This window comes from Canis aureus, chromosome 38 (genome assembly GCF_053574225.1).
Source record: "Canis aureus isolate CA01 chromosome 38, VMU_Caureus_v.1.0, whole genome shotgun sequence".
Classification (NCBI taxonomy): domain Eukaryota; kingdom Metazoa; phylum Chordata; class Mammalia; order Carnivora; family Canidae; genus Canis; species Canis aureus.
In genome coordinates, this window is record NC_135648.1 from 7,400,471 (window position 1) to 7,428,024 (window position 27,554).

At 41.2% G+C, this 27,554-nt stretch overlaps 1 long non-coding RNA gene across 2 annotated transcripts; it reads right to left on the minus strand.

Annotated features, from left to right (window-relative positions):
• Window positions 1-301: 301 nt before the first annotated feature.
• Window positions 302-26,481, minus strand: LOC144307078 (uncharacterized). 2 transcript variants are annotated; one of them, XR_013374054.1, is made up of 3 exons: window positions 26,277-26,481; window positions 9,333-9,496; window positions 302-2,019 (listed from the first exon to the last, which is right to left on the minus strand). It is a non-coding gene; the product is annotated as an uncharacterized LOC144307078 (long non-coding RNA). The 2 variants fall into 2 exon arrangements; XR_013374053.1 differs by lacking the exon at window positions 26,277-26,481 and adding an exon at window positions 20,325-20,535.
• Between the last annotated feature and the right edge of the window lie 1,073 nt (window positions 26,482-27,554).

A 27,554-nucleotide genomic window follows, 5' to 3' on the forward strand; every position in this document is an offset into this window, starting at 1 on the left:
ACTCTCCCAGCAGAAAGGAGGCAAGTTTTCCCGGGGTGGGGGGGGGACTTGAGGCAAGTGTTTATGGGCCCACCTTCTAGGAGAAGGCTAGGTCCAGACTTCTCTTGTGAGGCACAAGGTACAGCCCAAGCTCGGCAGTATCATGGTATCCTGCAGAGATGTACTTTGTGGATGGACACTTTCTAGTGGGTAAGGCTGGAGGGAGCTGGAAGGAGCAGAGTGTGCCAGAAGGGACGGGATGGCTTGGCCTCTGTATTCATTTTCTTGGGCTGTTGTAACAAACTAACACAAGCTTGGTGGCTTAAAATAACAAAAATTTATTCTCCTACAGTTTGGAGGCCAGAAGTCCTGAACGATTTTGTGGGGTAAAAATCAAGGTATAGACAAGGGCTGATTCTTTCTGGAGACTCTAAGGGGGAGAAGTTGTTTCTGTCTCTTCCAGCTTTTGGTGGCTGTTGGCATAGCTTGGCTGGTGGCCACTTCACCCCAGGCTCTGTCTCCATCATCACACGGCCTTCTGCTCTTTGATTGTTAAATCTCCCCCAGCCTCCCTCTTCTAAGGACATTTGTGATTCTATCTAGGTCCACTTGGACAATTCAGGAGACTCTTCCCATCAAGACCCTTAACATACTCCATTTGCAAAGTCTCTTTTAATTTGTAACATTCACAGCTTTCAGAGATAAGGATCTGGATATCTTTGGAAGGAACTGTTTGGCCTTCAGTGGTGTTCACTGACTTTCTAGACTCTGATGGAAAAGAAGGTATCATGTCAGGTAGACATGGGTGAGCACCACCTGTGGCTAATGACAAAAGTGGAAAGACTCACAGTCCAGGAGCTAGAGAAGACCTTAGAAATGAGAATGAGTTTGGGATAATAATCCCCCCAAGTGTCCCCATGAGGAGATGTTTACACTTTTGATGAGGGAAAAGGACAGGGCCTAGTAACACCTGGTCAGTACGGACCACTGTCTGCCTAGGATGACATTTTTATTTTCCTCAAGCTGATGCCTAGAGACACACAAGCAGACAGTGAAAATTAGAAAAATTATGTCCTGGGTTTCCTCAGTGAGAGTTTCTCAAAGGTCTTCATCTCCCTCCAGAGATACCTCACCTCCATCCTCAGCCTCTGGCAGGCTGGTTTCTGCTGTTCGAGTGTTCACACGCTGAGGTTCTTGATGTTCTTGAGGTTCTTGAGGAACATATTACTATTTGACCAGTTAGCTGTCTAAAAATCCTCTTCTCTGCCCACGTTAGCCACAGAACCATGTGCACTTTCTCCTCTATAATTCCTGTCTCCATTCTTGATTTAATCTCCCCACGTAGTGCATCTCGGAACCTTTGTCCTGACCGCCTGTGTACCATTCTCCTCACTCCCATCCATCACTCCTCTGCAGCACTAGCTCATTGGTTTATTAGCATCTTATGGAGGCTGCTCTCTGTCACATCCACGAGGATGGAGGCGCTCCTGGCACTTGCTGCTTGAGGCTTCACACCATTTGCCTGTGCTGTTCTTCCTGCCCTGTCAGCAAGTGTGTTTGAGCTTGAAAATATGTGCACATATTCATTCGGCATTTGTTCAACAGATGTTTATTAAACATTGCCATGGGCTTGGCATTTTACTAGTCCTCAGGGAACAAAGACGGATGAAGCATGAAGGAGTTTATATTCTAAAAATAAAATGGTGAACATTTATTGAGCATTTACTAGGTTTGGTTAACGTGTGCTTTTCCAAGTGTATTTTGCTAAATCCCACAAATGACCCATGGAGTAGGTATTTCCATCCCCATTTATAGAGGAGAAAGAACAGTACTTCCCAAATACCTTGGAGGTGGGCTTGGTGGGCCTATAGCCTTGGAGGTGAGCTTGGTGGGCCTGTAGCCTAGGCAATCTGAACCCAGGTTGTCACTACTAATAGGGCTCAACTCTGAACTCAGAAGGCAGTGTGATTCAGGGTGTGTTTTCCTGACCCTCCTGGTCATTCCATGTTCAGTTGCTTTCTTGGAAATGTAAGGGAATTCCTGGAAAGTAAGACAGAGAGGACAAGTTAACCTCACACACATTGCTTGAAGAGTCAAAATTGCTCTATTTCTTTTGGAGAGCAATCTAGCAGAATACATCCAGATACTTGAAACCTTCGACCCAACTACAGTCCTTCTGGGAATTTACTCTGAAGAAAGAACCCAAAACATGGAAAAGTTGTTTTATGCCTGGGGACGATCACTGGAACAGTATAAAGAGAGGTAGACATTTTACTTATAATGCATTCCGATGCACAAAGGAGATGTAACTTTGTTTTTTTGCTTTCCTGTAACTAACCTAATTTTCTTCGGGACTGCTCATCCTGCTGTGCCCACCTTCCCTCTACCCTCTACCCTGGTGGTTCAAGGGGAAACTGAAATGTCTTTTCATCTGGTTACCCTGGCTCAGCCTCTTTGGGATACAGTATCACAGTCTTGTCCCTTTCATTGGTCCACATGGAGATGGCATCTGGGTGTGTGGGAGAAGGTGTGACTGTGACTTTATGGACATGGGAGACACCTGGGGTCTTGGACACATAAGCACTTGTTTTTGTTCTGTCCTTTCCCTCCCCTGGCCTCTGTGGTGACATTTCTCTGGACATTCAGCCTGTAGCTGCACTCTGGAGGAGACTACTCTTCAGTCCTGGGTCTGGGTAACTTGTCCTGTATCTATTAGCTGCTTACCAGAGGGGAGGATGGGAAGATGATGATGGATGTAAACAGTGACATTGAGAAAAAAAACAGCACAGTAGTACAAAACATATTCATGGAAAGAAAACTAAAAGAGTAACTTAGGGGTGCCTGGGTGGTGCAGTTGGTTTAGCATCTGACTCTTGATATTGGCTCAGGTCATGATCTTAGAGTCATGAGATTGAGCCCTGCATTGGGCTCTGTGCTCAGCATGTCGTCTGCTTGAGATTTTCTCCCTCCCTCTGCCAGCCACCAACTCTCTCTTTCATAAATAAATAAATAAATAAATAAATAAATAAATAAAATCTTTAAAGGAGCAGCTTAAACCGATAGGCTAAAAACACTCATGCTTCAGTAAAAGGTAGAAAAGAACAAATCAAAATTTTGCCAAAGCCAGGTGTTGGACTTGGAGAAAAAAATGAACTGGATCTCAGGTACGAAAGTAAAGGGATGCCCAAATATATTAGTAGCATCAAATCAGTTGTTTCTCTGTATATCCCTTAGATGAATTTTAAGTGCAATGAAAAGTATTTGAAAACCTGGAAAAAATACTCAGTCTTGTCTGAGAATCAGCCTCTGGAAGCTCTGCACTCTGTCTCAACAGAGGAACATCTGTCCTTTGCTCCTTGCATGGGAGTACTAAGTAGGCCTGGTCCTGGGCACTCCTGGCTTATGATCTTGGTCCCTGAAGAGGGACCATCTGAGTGCTGGTGGGAAGCCAGGCTGGAGTCCTTGCTGCTCCCAGCCCTTCCTCCCCATGTGACTCCATGGTAGGATGGTGAGATTATGGGTGATTTTTCCTTCCAATTTTTGATCATAATGCTTTCATAAATTATTCTTTCATCATCATCATTGTTGTCGTCGTATTCTTTTTTTTAAGAAGAAGGTGACTTTTAAATTATGGCTTTTCAAAGAACCTGATTTGGATTCTTAATTACAGGGGGCCTGTTTTTGAGGTAATACTGTTTCTAAGTACAAGAGGTCAAGTAATGTAGAACTGACACTTAAAGCGTGTAGTTGAGGCCTGGTGGCAGGGCAATCACCATAGGTGGTGGAGGAAACAGAACCTATAGCCACCCTTGATTACCTAGCCCACACCTTCTCCCTCTTTCCTCCCCTAGAGACAGACCCATTATATCTCTGGTCAAATTAGAATATGGAATTCAGGTACAAATAAGGTGAAGCCCTGAGATAGAAATCACCATGACCTCTCTCCCTTTGCTTGGAGAACCTACCTTTTAGAGATCAGAGATTATCAGCATTTTGAGAAAGGGAGTTAGTTAAAAGACTAATTGAGAAGAGATGGCTGAGGATGCATGGTGCAGCAACACTTGGCAAGGGAAAGGCTCATGTAGGATGTGGTCAGCCAGGCACCAATTCCTCTACAGAGAGATTCTCACTGGCACCCTGGATCCATGTTCAGCCTCGTTTTGGGCTTGCTGCTTAACAGGACCAAGTAGATACTTATATTTACCTTCGTATCTATTATTTAATGGGTCCCTCGTTTAAGTACTCCTATGCTTGTTCACAGTTTTAGTCATTTCTTGAATTTAATTCAGTGACAGCATGGTGAAACTGTTCAGCAGGAAATGGCTGTAATATGTTTTGCAGACATCAGAAATACCCCGAGGAGAAAGTTAATGGGGGAGAACATAATAAGCCTTTTTGTGAAGAGTAAGATGTGGGATATATTTTATCTTAACAGTTTTTGAGAAAGCCCCTGGAGGTTGTTTTTATGTGGGTAAGAGTTTTTCATTAAAGTAGAATTTTTTTATTATTATTTTTTTAATTTGAAACATTTTTGCCTTAAATTTTTTTTATTTGCCCAAAGGAAACCTCAGGCCAAGCCCCCTCATCTTCTATGATTTCTCAATTATATTTGTTAATCTTGGTTGTAGACATACCAAGGCAAGCATTACAAAGGTATCTTTTTTATTTTCCATGAAGATTTTCCTATGGAGGACAGGTTCTAGTAAGTAAAAGTGCCTTAAAAAAAAAGATTTATTTATTTATTTTAGGGAAAGAGAATGAGAGGGCAGCAGGGGAGGAGCAGAGAGAGAGGAAGAGAAGGATCTCAAACAGATTCCCCACTGAGCTGGGCATGAAGCCTCACCCAGGAAACTGAGATCATGACCTGAGACGAAATAAGGAGTTAGACACTTAACTCACTGACTGAGCCACTCAGATGCCCTGAGCTGAGTCAGGATAACAATCAGGTACCAAGCTTGAGCTTGTACACTAATGCTTGCAGACAGGTGGTCTGTATTTGGGGTAGCAGTAAGTCAGTGGCTTACAGAATTCCAGCTAGCCTTATTACAACTAAGAATTAAAATATTGACTACATTCCCTAATATGTAATTATAAGTACAGAAAGCAACCGCTAGCTCAATTTGAAGCCAAAAAGAAAATTTACTGAGATTCCAACACAGAGACCCTGTCACCTATTGCAAGTCATACAATTTGAGATGGATTCTTCTCCTAACACTGAGCATGCATGAGTGCCTGTGAGCTCAGTGTTCCCTAAGTGGTCTAGTTGTCCATCCTGTGGTTCCAGCTCTAATTTCTTACAAACCCTACAGGAGGTAGTCTATGTATTTGCTTACGTATGTTTAGGTGACATAGAGCCTTGCCTAATCATGAAGGGTCGTTGTCTTTATATTCTGGGTTTCAGCTGCACATGGAGGACTCAATTATCCATTCCAAAGCTATTTTAAAGGAGTTTTCAGTAATATGAGAAGAGACTATTTACAGAAAAGTCATAAAGACGAATGAAATTCCCACAGGGTTAAGGGGGTAAAGTTTGGTTCCAAGATGGCACCTGGGGTGGGAAGGGAGGATCAGTGTCAGAGCTGGGGCTGAGAAGATGTCAATGCAAATATAAAAGCATATGTATAAAAGTGTTAATAATAGTAAAGATGGATGCAAATGAGTGAATAGTTGCTTGACTAGAAAGGGGCTAAGGTGTGGTGGGATCTTGAGTGTCTCAGCTGGTCCGTTCTGTCCCCTCCCTCCCTTCCTTCCACCCTTTGTTTCTTTCTTCTTTTGGGGGGAGGAAAGGAGGGGCAGAGAGAGAGGGCAGAGAGAATCTCAAGCAGGCTCCATACCCAGCAAGCAGCTCAACTCAGGACTTGATCCACAGTCCTGAGATCATGACCTGAGTTGAAATCAAGAGTTAATGCTCAACCAACTGAGCCACTCAAGCATCTCATGTTTCTTCCTTCTTTCTATATAATAAAAGTTTCTATCAGAGGTTATTAACACTATTTGAATTTAACTGTGGGTATTTGGAGGGGAGTTGTCAGTCGTGTAAAACCTTCTGCATGAGCACCGGGTGTAGGAACCGCCTGTGATAGGGTGCGTACAGAGCTAAAGGAATGACAGCTCTAGGTCCTGGATCTGCCAATATGCAGAAAAGATGGGGAGAAAACATGGTAGGAGGGAAGGAACTGAGTCATCCTTGATCTGGAAATGATTTCATTTTCCTTAATAAAGATTCTTTCTTATGAATCCCTTCTGTAGTTTATTTCCTGCAGCAAGAAAACACTGGCTTTTTAACCAGTGCATTAGTTTGTTAGGGCTGCCATAACCTAGTACCACAGACTGGGTAGTTTCAACAACAGAAAACTCTTTTCTCATGGTTTCAGAGGCTAGAAGTCTGAGATCAAGGTGTTGGCAGAGTTGGCTTCTCTTAAAGACTCTTTTCTTGGTTTGAAGATGGCTATCTTCTGTGTCCTCACATGGTCTTCTCTCAGTGTGTGTCCTAATCTCCTCTTATAAGGACATCAGGCATATTGGATTAGGGCCACTTATATGATCTTATTTGAACTTAATCTGAATTTAATGACTTTAGAGGATCTGTCTCCAAATACTGCCACAGTCTGGGGTAATAAGGATTAGGATCTCAATACATGAATTTTGGAAAACACAGTTCAGCCTATGACACCCTAAAATAATTTCCTCCTTTATCCTCTAGTCTCTTTTAATTAATGGAATACACTAAATGAGAAAGCTTGGAAGCTTGGAATTCTTTCCAAATGTATAGAGATTTTAAATTACACAATTTAGAGACCTACTATAGATAAAGGTACAAAATGCTCTCTCATTGCCTCCAAGGATTCTGATGGGATCACTTGGCATGCCTTCTGTATTTCCCAACTTTTAATATTTGATTTCATATTCATGAATCTAGGGAGTCTCTGGTAGTCTCTTTCTTTTTTTTTTTATTTATTTATGATGGTCAGAGAGAGAGAGAGAGAGGCAGAGACACAGGCAGAGGGAGAAGCAGGCTCCATGCACCGGGAACCCGACGTGGGATTCGATCCCGGGTCTCCAGGATCGTGCCCTGGGCCAAAGGCAGGTGCCAAACCACTGCGCCACCCAGGGATCCCCTAGTCCCTTTCTTTCACACAATTAATAAGTGTAGAATGTTTCCATATTGTTCTCCGAGAAATAATTAGCTTGCGAGATATATATTTTTAAAATTCTTGATTAATTATAACATAAATACTTATAAAGGTTCAAAATCAATTAGTATTTTTACTTCTTCTTGGATAATTTAAGGACTTTAAAATACTTCAATTCTGTTTATCCCCTCAAAATTTATAGGCCATTATTTTTGCATGTTTTAATTGTCTCTATTTAAAAACCCATAGACTATATTTTATTACCACTTTATACAGTCAGTATTTATTTAGATCAACATATAATTTCCCTTTCCGTTGCTATGTATTTTTTCTTGTATATCCAGGCTTCTATCTAGGAATATTTTTCTTCTTCATGAACCTTTATAAAATTTTCATTAGAACTAGTCCACTAATGATCAATTCTCTCAAGTGTTTGTCTTGGCATGTTTTTATTCAATATTATTTTTGGGAGATATTTTTGGTAGATATAGATTTGCAGCTTAGCAGTTTTTCTCTTTCTTTCTTTCTTTCTTTCTTTCTTTCTTTCTTTCTTTCTTTCTTTCTTTCTTCTTTCTTTCTTTTCTTTCTTCTTTCTTTTAGAGAGAAATTGCATGTGCACATGTGCTTGTGAGCAGGAGAGGGAGGAGCAGAGGGAGAGGGAGAAAGAGAGTCTAAAGCAGGCTCCATGCCTAGTATGCAACCCCACAGGGGGCTTGATCTCATAACCCTGAGATCATGACCTGAGCTGAAATCAAGAGTCACACACTAAACTGACTGAACCACCTGGTATTTATTTTCTTTCAAGACTTTGAAGATATTTATATATTATTTTCTGACTTTCATAGTTTTTACTGAGAAATTAGCTACCAAACTTACTGTCCTTCTGATGGCAAAGAATCTATTCCTTGGCTTCTTTTATGATTTTTGTCTTTGTCTCCCCCACCCCCAGTAATTTTACTTTGATGGGCCTGGAAGTGTTTTTCTTTGTTTTATTGTGCTTCTTGTTCACTGAGTTGATTAAATCTATGGTTTGAACTCTTACATAAGTTTTGGAAAATTCTCATCTCTTATCTCCAAATATTTCTTTACAGCATTCTCTCCCCTCTGAAATTCTAATTACACATTTTTTCTCTAGTATCCTGTTTACTTCCTTCTCCTTTATCTATATTTTCTATCTTTTTGTCTCTCTTTATGCTTTAGCCTGGATATTTTTATTTTCTAGTCCTCTATCTCTTTCTTCAGTTGTGTCTAAACTGCTATTTAAGCCTATAACTTCAGTTATTACATTTTAAGTTCAAAAATTTTCATTTGGTGGCTCAGTGGGTTAATAATTTACTTTTTAGTTCTATACTTAAATTCTTTTATTGTCTATTTCTTTAACTTATTAAATGTAATTATCTGAAGGTTCATGTTTGATATCTTTTTTATCTGGGTGTCTGTTGCTCTATTTTAGTTTGTTTCTGTTTCTCTTGGTTTTCAGTTTTATGGGCATATCTCCTAGTATGCCTTGTTTTTTTTTCACTGTGCCAGTTATTATATATTAATAGAGATAGTTTTAGTTCCTTGATTAGGTTATTTTCCTGCAGAAAGGATTTACATTTGCTCTATCAGGCAACTAGTCTAGGAATACACAGGTCACCTTAATCCAGTCAGGAATTGAGATTATTCAAAGCTGGGTTTATGTCCCTGCAGTGGTTGCTTGTTACATTGTCCAGATCTACTTTCTTGACTGAAGGACTTATTTCCCTACTTGTTAGAAAGGATGCTTGCAGTCAGCCCTCAGCTGTTAGTTCTCTCAAGTACATCCACAGCTAAGGAGAAGCATTTTGTTTAAGGTTATACCCTCTTCCCAAAGGAGGCTTGTATCCAATTACTAGTAAATGTAGGGTGTAAAGGTCTAGCTCCCTTCTTTCAGTATGGGAAAACTCTACAAGGTTGCCCAAGTTTCAGAGCTTCCTGTGGTAATTTCCTGAAGCCTTCACTGAGATTCCATCATAGCCCTACTTCTCCCTCTGTTCAGCGTGCTTCTTTCCATTCCCCATAGGCGTTGGTCTGAGAAAACTTATGAATAAACTTCCTGTATGCTGATATCTAGTACAAAGTCTTTTTATGTTTTGTATTCATAAGTTTTTCCTTGGATATGATTCTTTGGGTCCCACCTCTAATCTTGTGAGGTTTACCAGACCTCGTCTTTATTAGAAGACCATAAACTTTACTTACTTGTCCCCACAGGATCTTTTGGAAGCTTTTCTAGGGTTCTCAACCACAGTTTCACAATTGGTAGATGCCTGAGGTGAAGAGTGGTCCCAATGAAAGACTTATCTCTCTGGTCTTCCATCTTCTTCCAGATAGTGTCCCCACAATTTCACTGCACTTATATCTGTCTTGTTCAAAGAAATATTTTAAAACTGTTGTTAATAGTTGTTTTCAGAAGGACACCTATAATTCTTTTTGCTTAGTCTGCCATTGCCAGAAGTGGAAATTGTTACCTCTGTGATTTGAATGAAAAATTATTTGAAAAGTTTAAAGTCTGACCCAATTTAATTAAATTCAACAATTATATTTTATGTACATGCCAGATGCTGAGCTGTGTTCTAGGGATAAACTTATGGATATTATATTACTTTTCTGCCCCCAAGGAGCTTATAATTGAATAACAACAACAAAATAGATGCATTCTTAAGGTATTACCCTGATTAGTAATGATAAGACTTCAAAATGCAGCTATATTTCCTGGCAAGTTGCCTTTGGTGGAAAACCAGATAAGAGTTAATGTACTAAGTAGCTGTGATAAGTAGATTTATGCCTATAACCATGTCTTGCTGCTCAAAGTTAATATAATCTTGGACTATGAAATCAGGTCTGATCACACAATCAGTACAAATCAGGAAAAGGAGGTGGAGTGACACCATTATGAGAAAACCTTTTGGGCCGGGGCAAGAATGGATATATAACTGAGACCTTGAAGTCAATAATAATACTAGCACAAAAGAAATACTTTCTGAGACAAATACTATATGATCTCATGTATATGTGGAATCTAAAAAATAAAATAAATGAACAAACAAGCAAACAGACTCTTAAGTACAGAGGACAAACTGGTGGTTGCCAGAAGGCAGAGTGGGCAAAATAGGGGAAGGCGATGAAGAGGCGCAAACTCTCACTTATAAAATAAATAAGTCAAATGAGATGAAAAGTATAGCATAAGAAATATAATCAATAGTATAATAATGTTTGGTGACATACTATGGTAAGTGTTGCATAATGCATAGAATTGTCAATTTAATATGTTGTACACCTGAAATCAATATAATATTGTATGTGAATTATACTCCAATAAGAAATAATTTAAAAAAGAACCCTTTCTGCAATTGAGCTTATGGGATGGCTGCGATGTAATGTCCTGGGGCAGGCAGTGCAAAGTGAACAAAAGCAAAGGATTTGAAAACCAAGGTGAAGCACAGGCAAAGAAGACACTGAAATCCAGCTGTGTGCTCCAGGGAAGATCCATGATCTGCTGAGAAATACCAACTGGATATAACAAACAATGAATCCTTATGATCCAATGGAAGAAATGGCTGTGAACCACAAGAAGAAACTTCACACATGGCAGCCTCTGCTCTGTTATGCTTAGGCTGAGAAGACTGAGGTGAAGCCTGATTGTCACACATTAGGACTGGAGTAGTACCTGTCAGAGAAGTGCAGGAATCTAAGCAGAATGTAACTGATATGGATGGGGTGCTGGGTGGGAGAGAAAATTAGGACAAAGTGCAAACTTGTTTACCAGGTGTGAATTAGGCTTCAAAGGTGGGCCATGAGGGGACAATCCCCATGGTCCATTAGAGTGTCCAGAGGGAGCTTCAGTCAATCTAGTTTAGTTGAAGAGAAGGAATGCAAGCAATAGGTGAAGTTTAGAGTTGGGGAGGGAGGTGGTAAGTGAAAGAAGATCTGCCAGTACTGTGCATGAAGCAGACTGGGTGAGTGGGATTCAGGCTAAAAGGAAAAAAAAAAACCCAGAGAGCCTCCTTTCCACTCTTCCATCTCAAAGTTCAACCATCTGGCTGGGCCAGACTCACTGACACCTGAATGTGTTCTGCTGTTCCATGGCTCTCATAGAATCCTTATGTCTGAAGTAAATTTTCTAAAAATTGTTTTTAAATACCTTTCTGAGATTACTTTCAAGAAGGCAGGAACTTTCCATTATCCATATCTTTTCTTTTTACTTTATTCTAGAATAGAAACTAAAGGAGAATCACAACCTAACATAGTACATGCTGTGCCCTCAAGGAACTTACATGTTCAGTATATTCTTTAAGCACCTATTAGTTGCCAGGTGTCAGGATGGGTCAAGAAGTATGGGTGTTTTCTACACTAAAATACAAGATCAACACACATAGACCAATGATAAGTAATAGACATCGATAGATAATTTCATCAAATAAAATTGTGAATCTAAATTTGGAGATAAGAGCTAAACATGATATAGAAGTTTAGCATGCATCCACACATGAGAGTTCATATATGTGCACACATGGTTATTTATATATTATTTTAAAAGATTTATTTATTTGAGAGAGAGAACAAGAGAAGAGAGAAATCAAGCACACAAGCAGGAGGGGCACAGAGAGAGGGAGAGAGAATCTCAAGCAGACTCCATGCTGAGTGCAGAGCCCAATGTAGGGCTCAATCCCAGGACCCTGAGATCATGATCTGAGCCAAAATCAAGAGTTGGCTGCTTAACCAACTGTGTCACACAGGTATACCCCCTTCCTCCATTTAAAGATGTTATTTCTTCCCATCCTATCACCTCATCCCTACCATTGAGCTTTTGTCAAGATAAGTTAACAATATATCTTTTGTTTGGATCTCATGATGAAAATGTTTTTTATGAAAAGTTACTCTGATTCTTAGATGCAGAATTAATTGGAGATGCGGTATCAGGGATCTAGAGACATCTCTCTATTGTCAGTGTCCTCACATGTAAAATAGGGAGATTAACAGAAATGGGAAATCTACATTATTGGTTGAAAAACAATTGCTGCCCAACTGACCTAGCAACAGAGAGCTGTTGTTATGACTGTTTTCACAGTTTGGGGAGTGGCTTTGTATTGATCCTTCTGTGTACCTTCTGGTGCAGGATCCCTGTGGACAGTAACCAGCATAATGTGAAATGGCCTCTCCCTAGGCGGGGAAGTGGATTACCCTTCACTAGATCTAAGTTAACCTATTCATATAGTGATGAAACCAAATCTGTGTGTTCACTCTCACTTAGAGAGCAATCATAGAGTGATCAGTTTAAAAATGCAGTGGGCAATACTGAGTGCAGAACACTAAGTGTTGTATGTTTTCCTTCCTGGTAAAGACTGTCTACCACTATAAAAATTGAAAATGCCAGAACTCACATTCTTCAGCTTCCCTTATAACTGGTGCATGAACATGGCATCTAATCCTGGCCAGTGGGTCCTGAGGAGAAGTCTGCTGGGGAGCTTCTGAGAACAGGAAGTGTGAGGAGAAATTCCCTTCCCTGTCTTTTGACTCAGAATGGTGCCAATGTGAGGATGTGATGTGGGGAGCAGTAGGCTTTGGAAGCCATCGTGAGCCCATGAAGCCATAGGACTCAGGATGAAGAGCTCTACACTGAGAATGGCAGAGCAGAGAAATAGAAACACTGGGATTCTTGATGAGATCATTGTGCCCCGAGGTAATTGGTCCTGGGAACATCATTATGCTATTTGAGATCATGACAATGTCATTAATGTGTCAACATTTATTATTTAATTATCTGCTCACTTGTAGCTGAAAACACTAAAATACAGTGAGATGTATGAGAGATAGACAGAACCCTTGAGACACTTTCAGTTTAATATAAGTGAAAGGTAAAGTAGATGTGACCAGAACTAAGGAATTAAGCCTGGAAATAGTTGAATGTGAGTGAAACATAAGTAGCCTTATTGTGTCATATGCTGGGGTTGTTAGTATGACTACAGTGATCAGAACCAGGCATCTTTATCCTGAGAATACGTCACAAAGGATGTGATTTTATTTCTCCTCTGTTCTGGGCTTCTAAACTCGGTGACTGCTGTCATAAAAGCTTGTCATTTCCACTCTGAGTGTTTTTCATTAAGACCATTATGCTGTTACCAAGGATGGGAAATGGGGAGCAGAGAAGGTTGGCAGGGGACGAGATTCACTGTTAACAAGTAAAATATTTTCAGATGTTCCTTGGGTGCAGAAAATGTTCCATTATGTCACAGAGTCATTCATCCCAAGAATCCATTGCTTTCAGACCTTGTTAAAATGATGACTTCCTGCAATGACACACACAGCTGTGGGGGATTGTCAGCACTGAGTGATAGGATTGTTTTCTTCAGCAAGGAGCTCCACACACCTCATCCCACCCTTGCTTTCCTGACTTTCACTCACCAGGTCATCTAGAAAATCAATGGGTTCCCATCTCACCCAAGGCCAGGATGACTGAGCTCTTGAATCAAGGAAGGACTGATGTTTCCTTCACTCTATCGTGATTTTTGCTAGTGGATCATGAAATGAATTTATTGGGGGTGAGATCAGCATTTTGAAAAGACAGATAGAATAAAACAGCACAGAATTACTAAAATAGAGAAGAATAAAGCTGAACAGATTGGAAAACATTAGAGAATGCAGAATATTAAAAGTGGATAATGTCCCAAAAGTCTTTGTTCAGTTTTAGATGTATTTTCAAAAGTATATATATATGCATATTTTTTATTGGAGTTCTATTTGCCAACATATAGCATAACACTCAGTGCTCATCCTGTCAAGCGCCCACCTCAGTGCCTGTCACCCAGTCACCCTATCCTCCTTCCCACCTCCCCTTCCACTACCCCTTGTTTATTTCCCAGTTAGGAGTCTCTCATGTTGTCACCCTCTCTGATACTTCCCACTCATTTTCTCTCCTTTCCACTATGATCCCTTTCACTGTTTTTTATATTCCTCATATGAATGAAACCAGATAATGTTTGTCCTTCTCCAATGGACTTATTTCACTCAGCATAATACCCTCCAGTTCCATCCACATTGAAGCAAATGGTGGTTATTTGTCATTTCTTTTTTTTTTTTAGTATTTTATTAATAAAATAATTTTTATTGGTGTTCAATTTACCAACATACAGAATAACACCCAGTGCTCATCCCATTAAGTGTCCCCCTCAGTGCCCGTCACCCACTCACCCCCACTCCCCGCCCTCCTCCCCTTCCACCACCCCTAGTTCGTTTCCCAGAGTTAGGAGTCTTTATGTTCTGTCTCCCCTCTGACACCTCCCACACATTTCTTCTCCTTTCCCTTATATTCCCTTTCACTATTGTTTATATTCCCCAAATGAATGAGAACATACACTGTTTGTCCTTCTCCGATTGACTTACTTCACTCAGCATAATACCCTCCAGTTCCATCCACATTGAAGCAAATGGTGGGTATTTGTCATTTCTAATGGCTGAGTAATATTCCATTGTATACATAGACCACATCTTGTTTATACACTCATCTTTTTATGGACACTGGAGGCTCTTTCCACAGTTTGGCTATTATGGACATTGCTGCTAGAAACATCGGGGTGCAGGTGTCCCGGCGTTTCATTGCATTTGTATCTTTGGGGTAAATCCCCAACAGTAGTGCAATTGCTGGGTCATAGGGCAGGTCTATTTTTAACTCTTTGAGGAACCTCCACACAGTTTTCCAGAGTGGCTGCACCAGTTCACATTCCCATCAACAGTGCAGGAGGGTTCCCTTTTCTCCGCATCCTCTCCAACATTTGTTGTTTCCTGCCTTGTTAATTTTCCCCATTCTCACTGGTGTGAGGTGATATCTCATTGTGGTTTTGATTTGTATTTCCCTGATGGCAAGTGATGCAGAGCATTTTCTCATGTGCATATTGCCCATGTCTATGTCTTCCTCTGTGAGATTTCTCTTCATGTCTTTTGCCCATTTCATGATTGGATTTTTTGTTTCTTTGGTGTTGAGTTTAAGAAGTTATTTATAGATCTTGGAAACTAGCCCTTTATCTGATATGTCATTTGCAAATATCTTCTCCCATTCTGTAGGTTGTCTTTGAGTTTTGTTGACTGTATCCTTTGCTGTGCAAAAGCTTCTTATCTTGATGAAGTCCCAATAGTTCATTTTTGCTTTTGTTTCTTTTGCCTTCCTGGATGTATCTTGCAAGAAGTTACTGTGGCCAAGTTCAAAAAGGGTGTTGCCTGTGTTCTCCTCTAGGATTTTGATGGAAATCTTGTCTCACATTTTGATCTTTCATCCATTTTGAGTTTATCTTTGTGTCTGGTGCAAGAGAGTGGTCTAGTTTCATTCTTCTGCATGTGGATGTCCAATTTTCCCAGCACCATTTATTGAAGAGACTGTCTTTCTTCCAATGGATAGTCTTTCCTCCTTTATCGAATATTAGTTGACCATAAAGTTCAGGGTCCACTTCTGGGTTCTCTATTCTGTTCCATTGATCTATGTGTCTGTTTTTGTGCCAGTACCACACTGTCTTGATGACCACAGCTTTGTAGCACAACCTGAAATCTGGCATTGTGATGCCCCCAGATATGGTTTTCTTTTTTAAAATTCCCCTGGCTATTCGGGGTCTTTTCTGATTCCACACAAATCTTAAAATAATTTGTTCCTACTCTGTGAAGAAAATCCATAGTATTTTAATAGGGATTGCATTAAACGTGTAAATTGCCCTGGGTAGTATAGATATTTTCACAATATTAATTCTGCCAATCCATGAGCATGGAATATTTTTCCATCTCTTTGTGTCTTCCTCAATTTCTTTCAGAAGTGTTCTGTAGTTTTTAGGATTTAGATCCTTTACCTCTTTGGTTAGGTTTATTCCTAGGTATCTTATGCTTTTGGGTGCAATTATAAATGAGACTGACTCCTTAATTTCTCTTTCTTCAGTCTCATTATTAGTGTATAGAAATGCCACTGACTTCTGGGCATTGATTTTGTATCCCACCACACTGCTGAATTGCTGTATGAGTTCTAGCAATCTTGGGGTGGAGGCTTTTGGGTTTTCTATGTAGAGTATCATGTCATCGGCGAAGAGGGAGAGTTTGACTTCTTCTTTGCCAATTTGAATGCCTTTAATGTCTTTTTGTTGTCTGATTACTGAGGCTAGGACTTCCAGTACTAGGTTCAATAGCAGTGGTGAGAGTGGACATCCCTGTCTTGTTCTTGATGTTAGGGGAAAGGCTCCCAGTGCTTCCCCATTGAGAATGATATTTGGTATGGGCTTTTCGTAGATGGTTTTTAAGATGTCGAGGAATGTTCCCTCTATCCCTACACTCTGAAGAGTTTTGATCAGCAATGGATGCTGTATTTTGTCAAATGCTTTCTCTGCATCTAATGAGAGGATCATATGGTTCTTGGTTTTTCTCTTGCTGATATGATGAATCACATTGATTGTTTTATGGGTGTTGAACCAGCTTTGTGTCCCAGGGATAAATCCTACTTGGTCATGGTGAATAATTTTCTTAATGTTCTGTTGGATCCTATTGGCTAGTATCTTGTCGAGAATTTTTGCATCCATGTTCATCAGGGATATTGGTCTGTAATTTTCCTTTTTGGTGGGGTCTTTGTCTGGTTTTGGAATTAAGCTGATGCTGGCCTCATAGAATGAATTTGGAAGTGCTCCATATCTTTCCATCTTTCCAAACAGTTTTAGTAGAATAGGTATGATTTCTTCTTTAAACATCTGATAGAATTCCCCTGGGAAGCCATCTGGCCCTGGACTCTTGTGTCTTGGGAGGTTTTTGATGACTGCTTCAACTTCCTCCCTGGTTATTGGCCTGTTCAGGTTTTCTATTTCTTCCTGTTCCAGTTTTCGTAGTTTGTGGCTTTCCAGGAATGCATCCATTTCTTCTAGATTGCCTAATTTATTGGCGTATAGCTGTTCATAATATGTTTTTAAAATCGTTTCTATTTTTTAGTGTTGTTAATGATCTCTCCTTTCTCATTCATGATTTTATTAATTTGAGTCTTCTCTCTCTTCTTTTTAATAAGGTTGGCTAATGGTTTATCTATCTTATTAATTCTTTCAAAGAACCAACTCCTGGTTCCGTTGATCTGTTCCACAGTTCTTCTGGTCTCAATTTTGTTGAGTTCTGCTCGAATTTTAATTAACTCTCTTCTTCTGCTGGGCGTAGGGTCCATCTGCTGTTTTTTCTCTAGCTCCTTTATGTGTAAGGTTAGCTTTTGTATTTGAGTTCTTTCCAGTTTTTGAATGGATGCTTGTATTGCGATGTATTTCCCCCTTAGGACTGCTTTTGCTGCATCCCAAAGATTTTGGATGGTTGTATCTTCATTCTCATTAGTTTCCATGAATGTTTTTAATTCTTCCTTAATTTCCTGGTTGACCCTTTCATCTTTTAGCAGGATGGTCCTTAACCTCCACGTGTTTGAGGTCCTTCCAAACTTCTTGTTGTGATTTAGTTCTAATTTCAAGGCATTATGGTCTGAGAATATGCAGGGGACGATCCCAATCTTTTGGTATCGGTTCAGACCCGATTTGTGACCCAGTATGTGGTCTATTCTGGAGAAAGTTCCATGTGCACTTGAGAAGAATGTGTATTCAGTTGAGTTTGGATGTAAAGTTCTGTAGATATCTGTGAAATCCATCTGGTCCAGTGTATCATTTAAAGCTCTTGTTTCTTTGGAGATGTTGTGCTTAGAAGACCTATCGAGGGTAGAAAGAGCTAGATTGAAGTCACCAAGTATAAGTGTATTATTATCTAAGTATTTCTTCACTTTGGTTATTAATTGGTTTAAATATTTGGCAGCTCCCACATTCGGGGCATATATATTGAGGATTGTTAAGTCCTCTTGTTGGATAGATCCTTTAAGTATGAGATAGTATCTCTCTTCATCTCTCACTACAGTCTTCGGGGTAAATTTTAGTTTATCTGATATAAGGATGGCTACCCCTGCTTTCTTTTGAGGACCATTTGAATGGTAAATGGTTCTCCAACCTTTTATTTTCAGGCTGTAGGTGTCCTTCTGTCTAAAATGAGTCTCTTGTAGACAGCAAATAGATGGGTCCTGCTTTTTTATCCAGTATGAAACCCTGCACCTTTTGATGGGGTCATTAAGCCCGTTTACGTTCAGAGTTACTATTGACAGATATGAGTTTAGTGTCATCATGATATCTATTCAGTCCTTGTTTTTTGTGGATTGTTCCACTGAACTTCTTCTTAAAGGGGAATTTTAAGAGTCCCCCTTAAAATTTCTTGCAGAGCTGGTTTGGAGGTCACATATTCTTTCAGTTCCTGCCTGTCTTGGAAGCTCTTTATCTCTCCTTCCATGTTGAATGAGAGCCTTGCTGGATAAAGTATTCTTGGTTGCATGTTCTTCTCATTTAGGACCCTGAATATATCCTGCCAGCCCTTTCTGGCCTGCCAGGTCTTGGTGGAGAGGTCTGCTGTTACCCTAATATTCCTCCCCATAAAAGTCAGGGATTTCTTGTCTCTTGCTGCTTTAAGGATCTTCTCTTTATCTTTGGAATTTGCAAGCTTCACTATTAAATGTTGAGGTGTTGAACGGTTTTTATTGATTTTAGGGGGAGATCTCTCTATTTCCTGGATCTGAATGCCTATTTCCCTTCCCAGATTAGGAAAGTTTTCAGCTATGATTTGTTCAAATCCATATTCTGGCCCTCTGGCCCTTTCGGCGCCCTCGGGAACCCCAATTAAACGTAGGTTTTTCTTCCTCAGGCTATCGTTTATTTCCCTTAATCTGTCTTCCTGGTCTTTTAATTGTCTGTCTCTTTTTTCCTCAGTTTCCCTCTTTGCCATCAACTTGTCTTCTATGTCACTCACTTGTTCTTCCACCTCGTTAACCCTCATCGTTAGGACTTCTAGTTTGGATTGCATCTCATTCAATTGATTTTTAATTTCTGCCTGATTGGATCTAAATTCCGCAGTCATGAAGTCTCTTGAGTCCTTTATGCTTTTTTCTAGAGCCACCAGTAGCTGTATAATAGTGCTTCTGAATTGGCTTTCTGACATTGAATTGTAATCCAGATTTTGTAACTCTGTGGGAGAGACGACTGTTTCTGATTCTTTCTTTTGAGGTGAGGTTTTCCTTCTAGTCATTTTGCTCAGTGCAGAGTAGCCAAAAACAAGTTGTATTGGGAAAAGAAGAAAAAGAGAGAGAGAGAAGGAAAGAAAAGAGAAAAAGAAAAAAGAAAAAGGAAGAAAAAAACGAAAAAAGAAGAAAAAGAGAAAGAAAAAGAAAGGTGAAAAAAAAAAGGGGTGGGGGAAGCAATCAGAAATCAAAAAGAAAAAAATCCCACGGGGGAGTATCTTCTGATTCTGTATACTTTAAGTCCCTTGACTTCCCCTGGAACTTGTCTGTCTAGCTGGTGTTCTGGGGGAGGGGCCTGTTGTGCTGATTTTCAGGTGTTAGCACTTGGGGGAGCTGTTCTGCCTCCTGCCTGGTGCAGGGCTCAGTGGGGGTTGTTTACCCCGTTAGGCCCCTGGAGGAACAACCCCAGTGGCTGCTCTGGAAACCTGGATTCAGCCCCCGCAGTAACTACGGAGCTCTCAGTTTGCAGGACCTGGAGGCTCCGGGGCGGGGCCGCTGATCTGCTCAGCTCGGGGCAGGAGCGTCCTTGCTGTCCTGGGCCCTCCCGGCCTCTGCCTGTCCCGGGGGAGGCCGGATCCTGGGCTGTGTCCCGGCGCCCTGTGCTCCTGGCTCCTGTGCTGTTGGATTCGCGCTCCTGCCCCGCAGCCCCCTCCGCGGAGCCGCCCCCGAGCCCCTCCGAGCCGCTCCCGCCCTGCAGCCCCCTCCGCGGAACCTCTTCCTCCGCCCGAGCCCCCGGCGCTGCTCCCGCCCCGCAGCCCCCTCCGCGGAGCCGCCCCCGAGCCCCCCGAGCTGCTCCGGGTCCCGCCGGGTCCCCGCCGTGCGCGCTGCAGCCCTTAGGGAGCTCGGCGCACTCCCCCGGCGTGCTGGTGTCTGTTAGTGTCCCCGGGAGCCCGAGGGCATCCCCGCCCTCCTGGGTCCTGCTCCACCTCCCCGCGAGCCCCTTTCCCCCGGGAAGGTCGGTGCAGCTCCTGCGTCTCCGGGACGGGGCTCTCCTGTCCTGGGGACACTGGCCCCGGCCTCAGCCCGGCTCCTCGCTGGGCCCCTCCCCCTTGGAGGCCTTTTGTTCCTTTATTTCTTTTTCCCCGTCTTCCTACCTTGATAGAAGCGCGAGCTCTTCTCACTGTAGCATTCCAGGTGTCTCTCTTTAATTCTCAGGCCGAATTCGTAGATTTTCAGGATGATTTGAAGGTTATCTAGGTAATTTGGTGGGGACAGGTGATTTGGGGACCCTACTCTTCCACCATCTTGCCCCTCCGGTGCAGATTTTTTAAAGTTCCCACTTCTCCAGGGCTGGGCTCTCCTGTCCCAGAGGCACTGGCTCCCCTGGTTAGCCCAGCTCCTTGCGCCCCCACCCCACACTGGATACTTTTTTATTTTATTTTTTTTTTCTGCCTTCCTACCGTGTTAGAAGCGAAATTCCCTCTGTAGCATTCCAGCTGTTTCTCTTTAAATCTCAGGTCGAATTTGTAGGTTTTCAGGATGGTTTGAAAGTTATCTAGGTAAGTTGGTGGGGCCAGGTGAGTTGAGGACCCTACTCCTCCACCGTCTTGCCCTGCCTCAAATCGCATTTTTAATTTTAATTTTTTGTTTCAGTACCTCTGATGGCAGATGGCATACATCGACTGAAAAAAATTAAAGATGTATCTTTCAAAGGTCATAAACCAAATAAAAACACAATAAATCTAAATAAATAGTCAAATGATGCTATTCTAAGTTTGTTGAGCTTATCCTTCCCAGGTTATTACAACTTAAAACTGTACTAAGACATTTGGGACACCGTGTCTTGCTTTGTGAAACTTGTTTCAGTTTGGGTTTGTGTGTGTGTTTATGTGTGTGTGTGTGTGTGTGTGTGTGTGTTGGTAAAAAAAGCATATTCAAAAGTCACTGTTCTGGTATATTGGGGATTTCTATTCAGTTCCAGCACATGGATCTAATCTGATTTTTCTAATGTCTTATTTATATCATCTGTGAGAGTCGGCATTAGCCATTGAGCCAGAATTCCTATAGAAGCTAAACACTGGATCCAAAGAAAACGAACATAGAGTCCAAATGAATCTCAAAGCTCTTTGCTTCTCCTTTTTGATAATTTTATTTTTTCTTCAGAAAAATCTATATTTTTTGGCAGAACATCCAACAGAGGGAGGTGCTGTTGAATGAAGAATATTGGTGTTATCTTCTGAGATGGAAAGTGGTAAAAATTGGACTGGCCAGCTAGAAGGAGAGGCCCAACAACAAAGGTGCTAACCAAATGGATTCTATTGTGCTTTTTGATCTGATAAAAGAATTCGCTTAGCTGGTTAAGATTTTTGATTACCAGTGAAAGTTCTCATCCATCTAACACTCTTCTTCTAAGGCCTACTTCCCCATGATCCATCCTTCTGCCCACTTCCATTCCAATCTGTCTGTCTCTGTCTCTCTCTCTTTCTCTCTCTCTCTCTCTCTCTCTCTCTCTCTCACACACACACACACACACACACACACACACACCTGCCCCAGCTACTGGGTTTTATTTTCCTCAGAGTCACATTTGCAAATATGCCAAGAAAAAACCTGAGAGTGTCTGCTCCATACAGTGAATGAAGTTGCTTCCTAGTGACATATGCTACTCTACTTGGATAAGAAACAACATCAAACATGTTTGAAGAAATACTACTCTTTCTGATGAAAGACTCACTCTACCTATCATCTATCTATCTATCTATCTATCTATCTATCTATCTATCATCTATCTATCAGTCATCTATCAAAAGACTTTAATGAACAATGGTTCTGATCCTGGAGTCAAAAAGAAACATACAACATTATTCTCAATTTCAAGGAGCTTTCTGTCTCATGGCTGAGAGAGATAAACATCCCACAGTGGCACTACAGAATGTAAATGCTATGATAGAGTATGTTCAGTCAGTGTGAGAATAGAGAGGAAGGCCAGCCTACTGGAAGAGGAAAACCAAGTCTAATAAAGATTCCAAGATTTAATGAGTACAAGATATACAAGGAGTGGGGAGTAATGGAATAGGAAAGGGAGAGGCAAGGATAAATGTGGAGAAGATCATCTAAGCTGAATATGATAGCATGTGTGCAGGTGCAGAGGCAGTAGCGAACACAGCATTGGGGAACACTGCAGGTAGTTCTAATACATGGGGCATGTGGAGGGGAGTGGTGGAGGTGAGCCTGGAGGACTGGATGGTGCTGGGTTGTGAAAGTCCTGCAGTTGGGGTTGAATGAATGAAAATCTTCTCTCCCTTCCTTCTGCTGGAGGTAAAGTTAAAGTGGAATTGTTGGGGACCAATTTGAGGGGAAATTCACTCATAGGGCTGCTTATAGCTGGTGATAGGAGTCTTATAACTTAGGTCAGACTAAGGGGACTTTCAAGATCTTAGAATAATAAATCAAGGTTTATTGTTTCACAAGAGGGAGGGGTTGAGAGATGGGAGGAATACAATTAACTCAACTCCTGGCATTCAAAGTCCAAAATAAAAGAGTAAATAAGAAGGCAGGTGGGCTTAGAGTCACACTAACTGGAAGAACAGCCTTCCTTCCTATGAGAAAGGTAGTTTGTTATTTGTCAGGAAAGATAAAATAACACCTTTTAATTAGGTTTTACATAAGAGTTCTGAGAGGAGGGCAGAGAGAATCATCAGGCCCTGATCCTGCTCCCTGACAATGATTTCTACATGAGCCGCCATGGTTATTGGTAATTGCATGGACCAGCAAAGAGAGGGTAAGATTGACTTACACACATGAAGTTAATGAGTTTGGGTTTTGTCCTGAAGACAATGGTCTTCTACTGAAGGATTCTAAGTAGAGTGTGAAGTGAACATATTTTATATTTTAGGAAGGTATAGTTGAGTTGGCTAAAGTTTAGAAGATGATTATAAACAAAGACCAAAGACAGGGAAGCTGCCTTTCAGGAGGCTTTTGTGGTGACCCAGAAACCAAAGAATAATGCTCTGCACCAAGGAAGATGGTGGTATGAGGATACAAAAAACATTAAGGAACTTCAGTGACTAATTGGATGTAGTAAGTAGAGGGGGCTTTAGAAAGGTTCTTTTATTTCTGGCCTTGGGGGCTGATCAAGTGCATGGCATTATTGATTGACATAAACATACAGGATGAAGAATAAGCCTGTTGGGGGGACTCTAGAATGTTCTGGTTCTGACATGTTGAATTTATGATGGCTGCTGAGGCTAGTGGAGGTTGCCCACATCATTCTGGATGGAATTCAGGAGGGGAGGAAGCCAAGGAGTATAGATTGGGGATTATCAACAGGTAGGAAATAATTTGAAGCCAGGAAGATGGATAAGTTTAACCAGAGAGTGTGTAGGTAGCACGAAAAGAGAAAGGCAAGATGAGGAATAATGAAAATCACCAATATTTAAGAATAGCTGGAGGAAATAAGTGCAATGCAGGAGCCAGAGATGCAAGGATAAGAGATCCAGGGAAAAGCAAAAGTGATAGTATCATAAGCATCACATGTGGATTTCCAAAATGTTCAAGAAAAGCATGATGGAGGTGTTAAGTGTCACAAGTCAGTGAAATAAGGTGGGCCTGAGAAGTGAGGGCCAGACTTGGTGAGAGGGGATTTGTGGGAGACTTTAAGAAGACCAGTTCAGTGGAGGGGTGAGGACAGAGCCCAGATATAGGTGACTGAGAAAAGAATAGAAGGTGAGACCATAGATACAGGAAGTTCTAGACACATATACAACTTTCCTAAATGCCAATTACACTAGTGTGAACTAAAATCCTTCCTCCCCATTCCCTTCCTGTCATCCTCCTATACTTCCCTCCTTCCTTCTCTTTCTTCTTCCTTTCCTCCTATCTACAAATGCATACTGGACTACACTAAGGGCCAAGAAGCACAGAAGACATAGGACACAAAGATAAAACCAGCACAACCAGTCTCCTGCAGACCATTGTCTAGTAAGTGAAACAGGATAAAAATAAACGGTGGAAAAGGGATGTGTCATATAAGAAGCAGAGATCAAGAACAAGGTGGGTATTTAGTTTTTTGTCTACATTGGCAGAGTGGGAACAGAACCGAAGACACAGTGGAGAAAGTAGCATTTGAAGTGGGTGAGGTGTATTGAGGGTTGGGGCAGTAGGTGTCCCAGGCTTAGGAAAAAAAAAGCAAAGGGTCAAGGGAGAAGTGCTGGTGTTTGAGTGGGCAGGAGTGAGTAGATCCAAGAAGCTAGAACTCAGTGCAGGAAGCAGAAATGGGGAGTAGGGTTAGAGAAGGATGGAGGACCTTGCATATCAGGACACAGGTTCTGGGCCTTAAGGAGAAACTATGGGAAGTTTTGAGCAAGGGAGAAGTGAGCAGAACTGTGAGCATTTTTCTAGTAGAAAAGGGTCATCCATGGTGAAAGACCCCAAACCCAGACACAGAAGGCTAAGAAATAAGAAACCAGTTCTTCATGCTGTGCTAATCAAACTGTGTCTGTTTAATCAACATGCATTGACAATGATGAATAATTGATAAGACCAATGATACAATGACCTGGTGAGTTTGTTTCCTCCTTTTGCCTGGTGTTTGTGGCATCTGTTGTCTTCTTCAAAGAAAAAAGCAAATCTCATTTTCAGTGTCATATTGCAGCAGTGCATTGAATAAAAATAGCCTAGGGTGATTAAAACTGTTTTTTCAGTTCGTTTGCTCTTGCCATAGATTGATTTTCTGAGCACCTGTTTGATACCGGAAGTCTTATCTATTATGACTTCGGAGGTTGACTTTTTAATAGGCCGCTTATACACTTTCTAAAAATGATCTTGATTTAGATCATAGATACCAAAATGAACAACTGACCAGCACAGTTCTTTTAGAAGATAGTCTAATGATGAGTGTCCCATCTTACAATGGAAATAACACGTGGGCATCTGGAGCCTGTTGACTCATTACTCAAAACCCCAATTCTCAAGTCACCCAGTATGAGTCAGGCTCAGGCTACGGGGGAAGACAGGGCCCTTTTTGGGCACTGGTCATGGATGGCACATTTACCCTGACATTCCTTGCATGGTTCGTAAGAGATATTGATATATTTGATTCATGGGTTGGTCTCCCAGAACAATGCTCTCAGCAGGGGATCAGGGCACCAATTTGTGGCCCACAGCATGATCCCTTGATGGAGTGAAGTCTTGGCTTCCACGTTTGATTGTTAATAATTCACCTGATCCTTGATTCTTCCTTCTTTAAAATAAAGACATTTTTGTTTCTGTTCTGATGGTATATTTCTTCTTTTCTTTTTCTCAGCGGCAATTTGGGGAAGATGCGGGATCTTCTCCACAAATACTTTCCCCCTTCTGAATTAATCAGTAGATGGAAAGCATTTGAGAAGACTGGATGCAGAAGGGTGGCCAACCAAATGAAGAAGAGGAGTCAGGATTTACCACGGTTTTTGACCAAAGGCCTCAACAATTTCAAAAATTTCAAAATTTTAATATGTTTTTTAAATTGCTTGGTACAGATCACTAGATGTGTATCAGAATCCTCTTCTAAAACATGTAGCCTTGTAATCAATCCCAGCCCAGTAATGTCTGTGTTGGACTCAGCATTTTGTATTTTTAAAAGTTCCTTGGGTATTCTTCATATGACCAGGTTTTAAGCTCACTGGCTTTACACTGGTATGACATTCTAGGGGTTTTAATTCACAGATTGTTCTTGATCACAGTGTCCTTTGAACTGGCTCTAGGAATTATTTCTCTTCTTACTTGTCCTAAGGACTTCATGTGAATTCAGTGTCAGAAAACTCCAGGCTCATAATAGGAGTGACCAGCCTTGCTTTTTAGCACAAGAGCTTTCTATGCCACACCCTTGTGCTCTCCCACTGAGCCCCCATGCTGGTCTCATCCCTGGACAATCAATAGCACAGGACCAGGGGCTGTGTGGCTGGTAAAACCTCAGTTCCTAGGTGGGCCTCTTCTCCCTCCCTCCCAACTCCTAGATTCTTCTTCTATCTCTCCTCTCTCCTTCCCTCCTTCACATTTTCTCCTGCTCCTGAAGGGCCCTGAAACTCCAAATTTCCACAAGCAGGAGAGTTTAACCCCTTTCTTACCTCTTCCTTCATTACTGCTTCCAGTTCATGGTCTAAAGGAAGATGTAAACTCTCACACAAAAGGGTACTCCGTCAGGTTATTTTTCCAAAGCAAGAGTGATGTGTTCTGATAGCAGCCAGGCAATTCTCTAGTACGCAAAACAGCTCAATGCATTTTCTCTGACTCCAGCTGATGTCCACATCGTTGCTACCGGTTTTGGATCACGAGCTCCTACAGCGTAGATTCATAACATTATTTTAACTCTCTGAGATTATTCATGATGCCTTCTTAAAATTTGGATGGCAAGTACTTAATTGCATTTTTGAAATGAAGACAGTTTAAAATAGGTTGAAGAGAAAAGCTGGTGGCCTCTGTGAAGATAAACCTCTGGTGACCCTACTGAAGAGCCATGACCACATCTCCTACTTGAGTGGGAGGGCACCCAGCTCTGGGTGTCCAGAGCATTTTTAGCATTGACTGTGGTCAAGATTACTTCTTAACAAGCTGGTTTCTCCAACACATAGGAAGAAGATAACAAGTAAGGATACTAACTGCAAGCAACTCAGCAAATAACTCACCAATGAAATCCTAAATATTTAAATGGAAATATTAAAATTCTGACAACTACTCATTCCCTTGAATGACAGTTACCTAGTTATTTTCACAGACCAGTGACTCGGACTGAATTTTTGTTTGGCCATCTGGCTTGCTATATGGGGGTGGGGAAAAAGTAGATTTGATTATAAGGATGAAGAGTTTTAGAAAAATGGCTTCCCACAGCTCAGCAGAGATAGTCAAACAGCGTCGCTGAGCACATCATGATTAGAGCAATCTGAGATGATTATCTGCTGAGAGATAAAGAAACACAGTTCTCAGTTTTTCAGAAAAAATTATGCAAATGTATAATAAAAACCTAAAAGTGTAACAACTTCAATTCTAGCCCAGCCATGAGATAAAAGAGTAAGTAAAATTATTATACTAATTTGAATAAAATGTTTGATAAATTGCTTTAAAAATTGTGGGTATATAAATATTGATGCAGAATAGAAATATAAAGAAAGAAAGTGTACTTTATGTTCAGAATCAGAAGAAAGATTTTTTCTTTTATCTGCTCACAGACTATTAGACAATGTCTAAACACAGACTTAGGAGAAGTAACAGTTGTTGCGGGTATATTTGGAAACTGGAAGGGAAGTAGGATTGCAGAAGATGACTCAGAATCAGGAGCAGGGGGTCCGGGTTCAGGTTCTGGCACAATCCTGCTATGTGACAAGGAATAACAGTTTCTACCTCTCTGA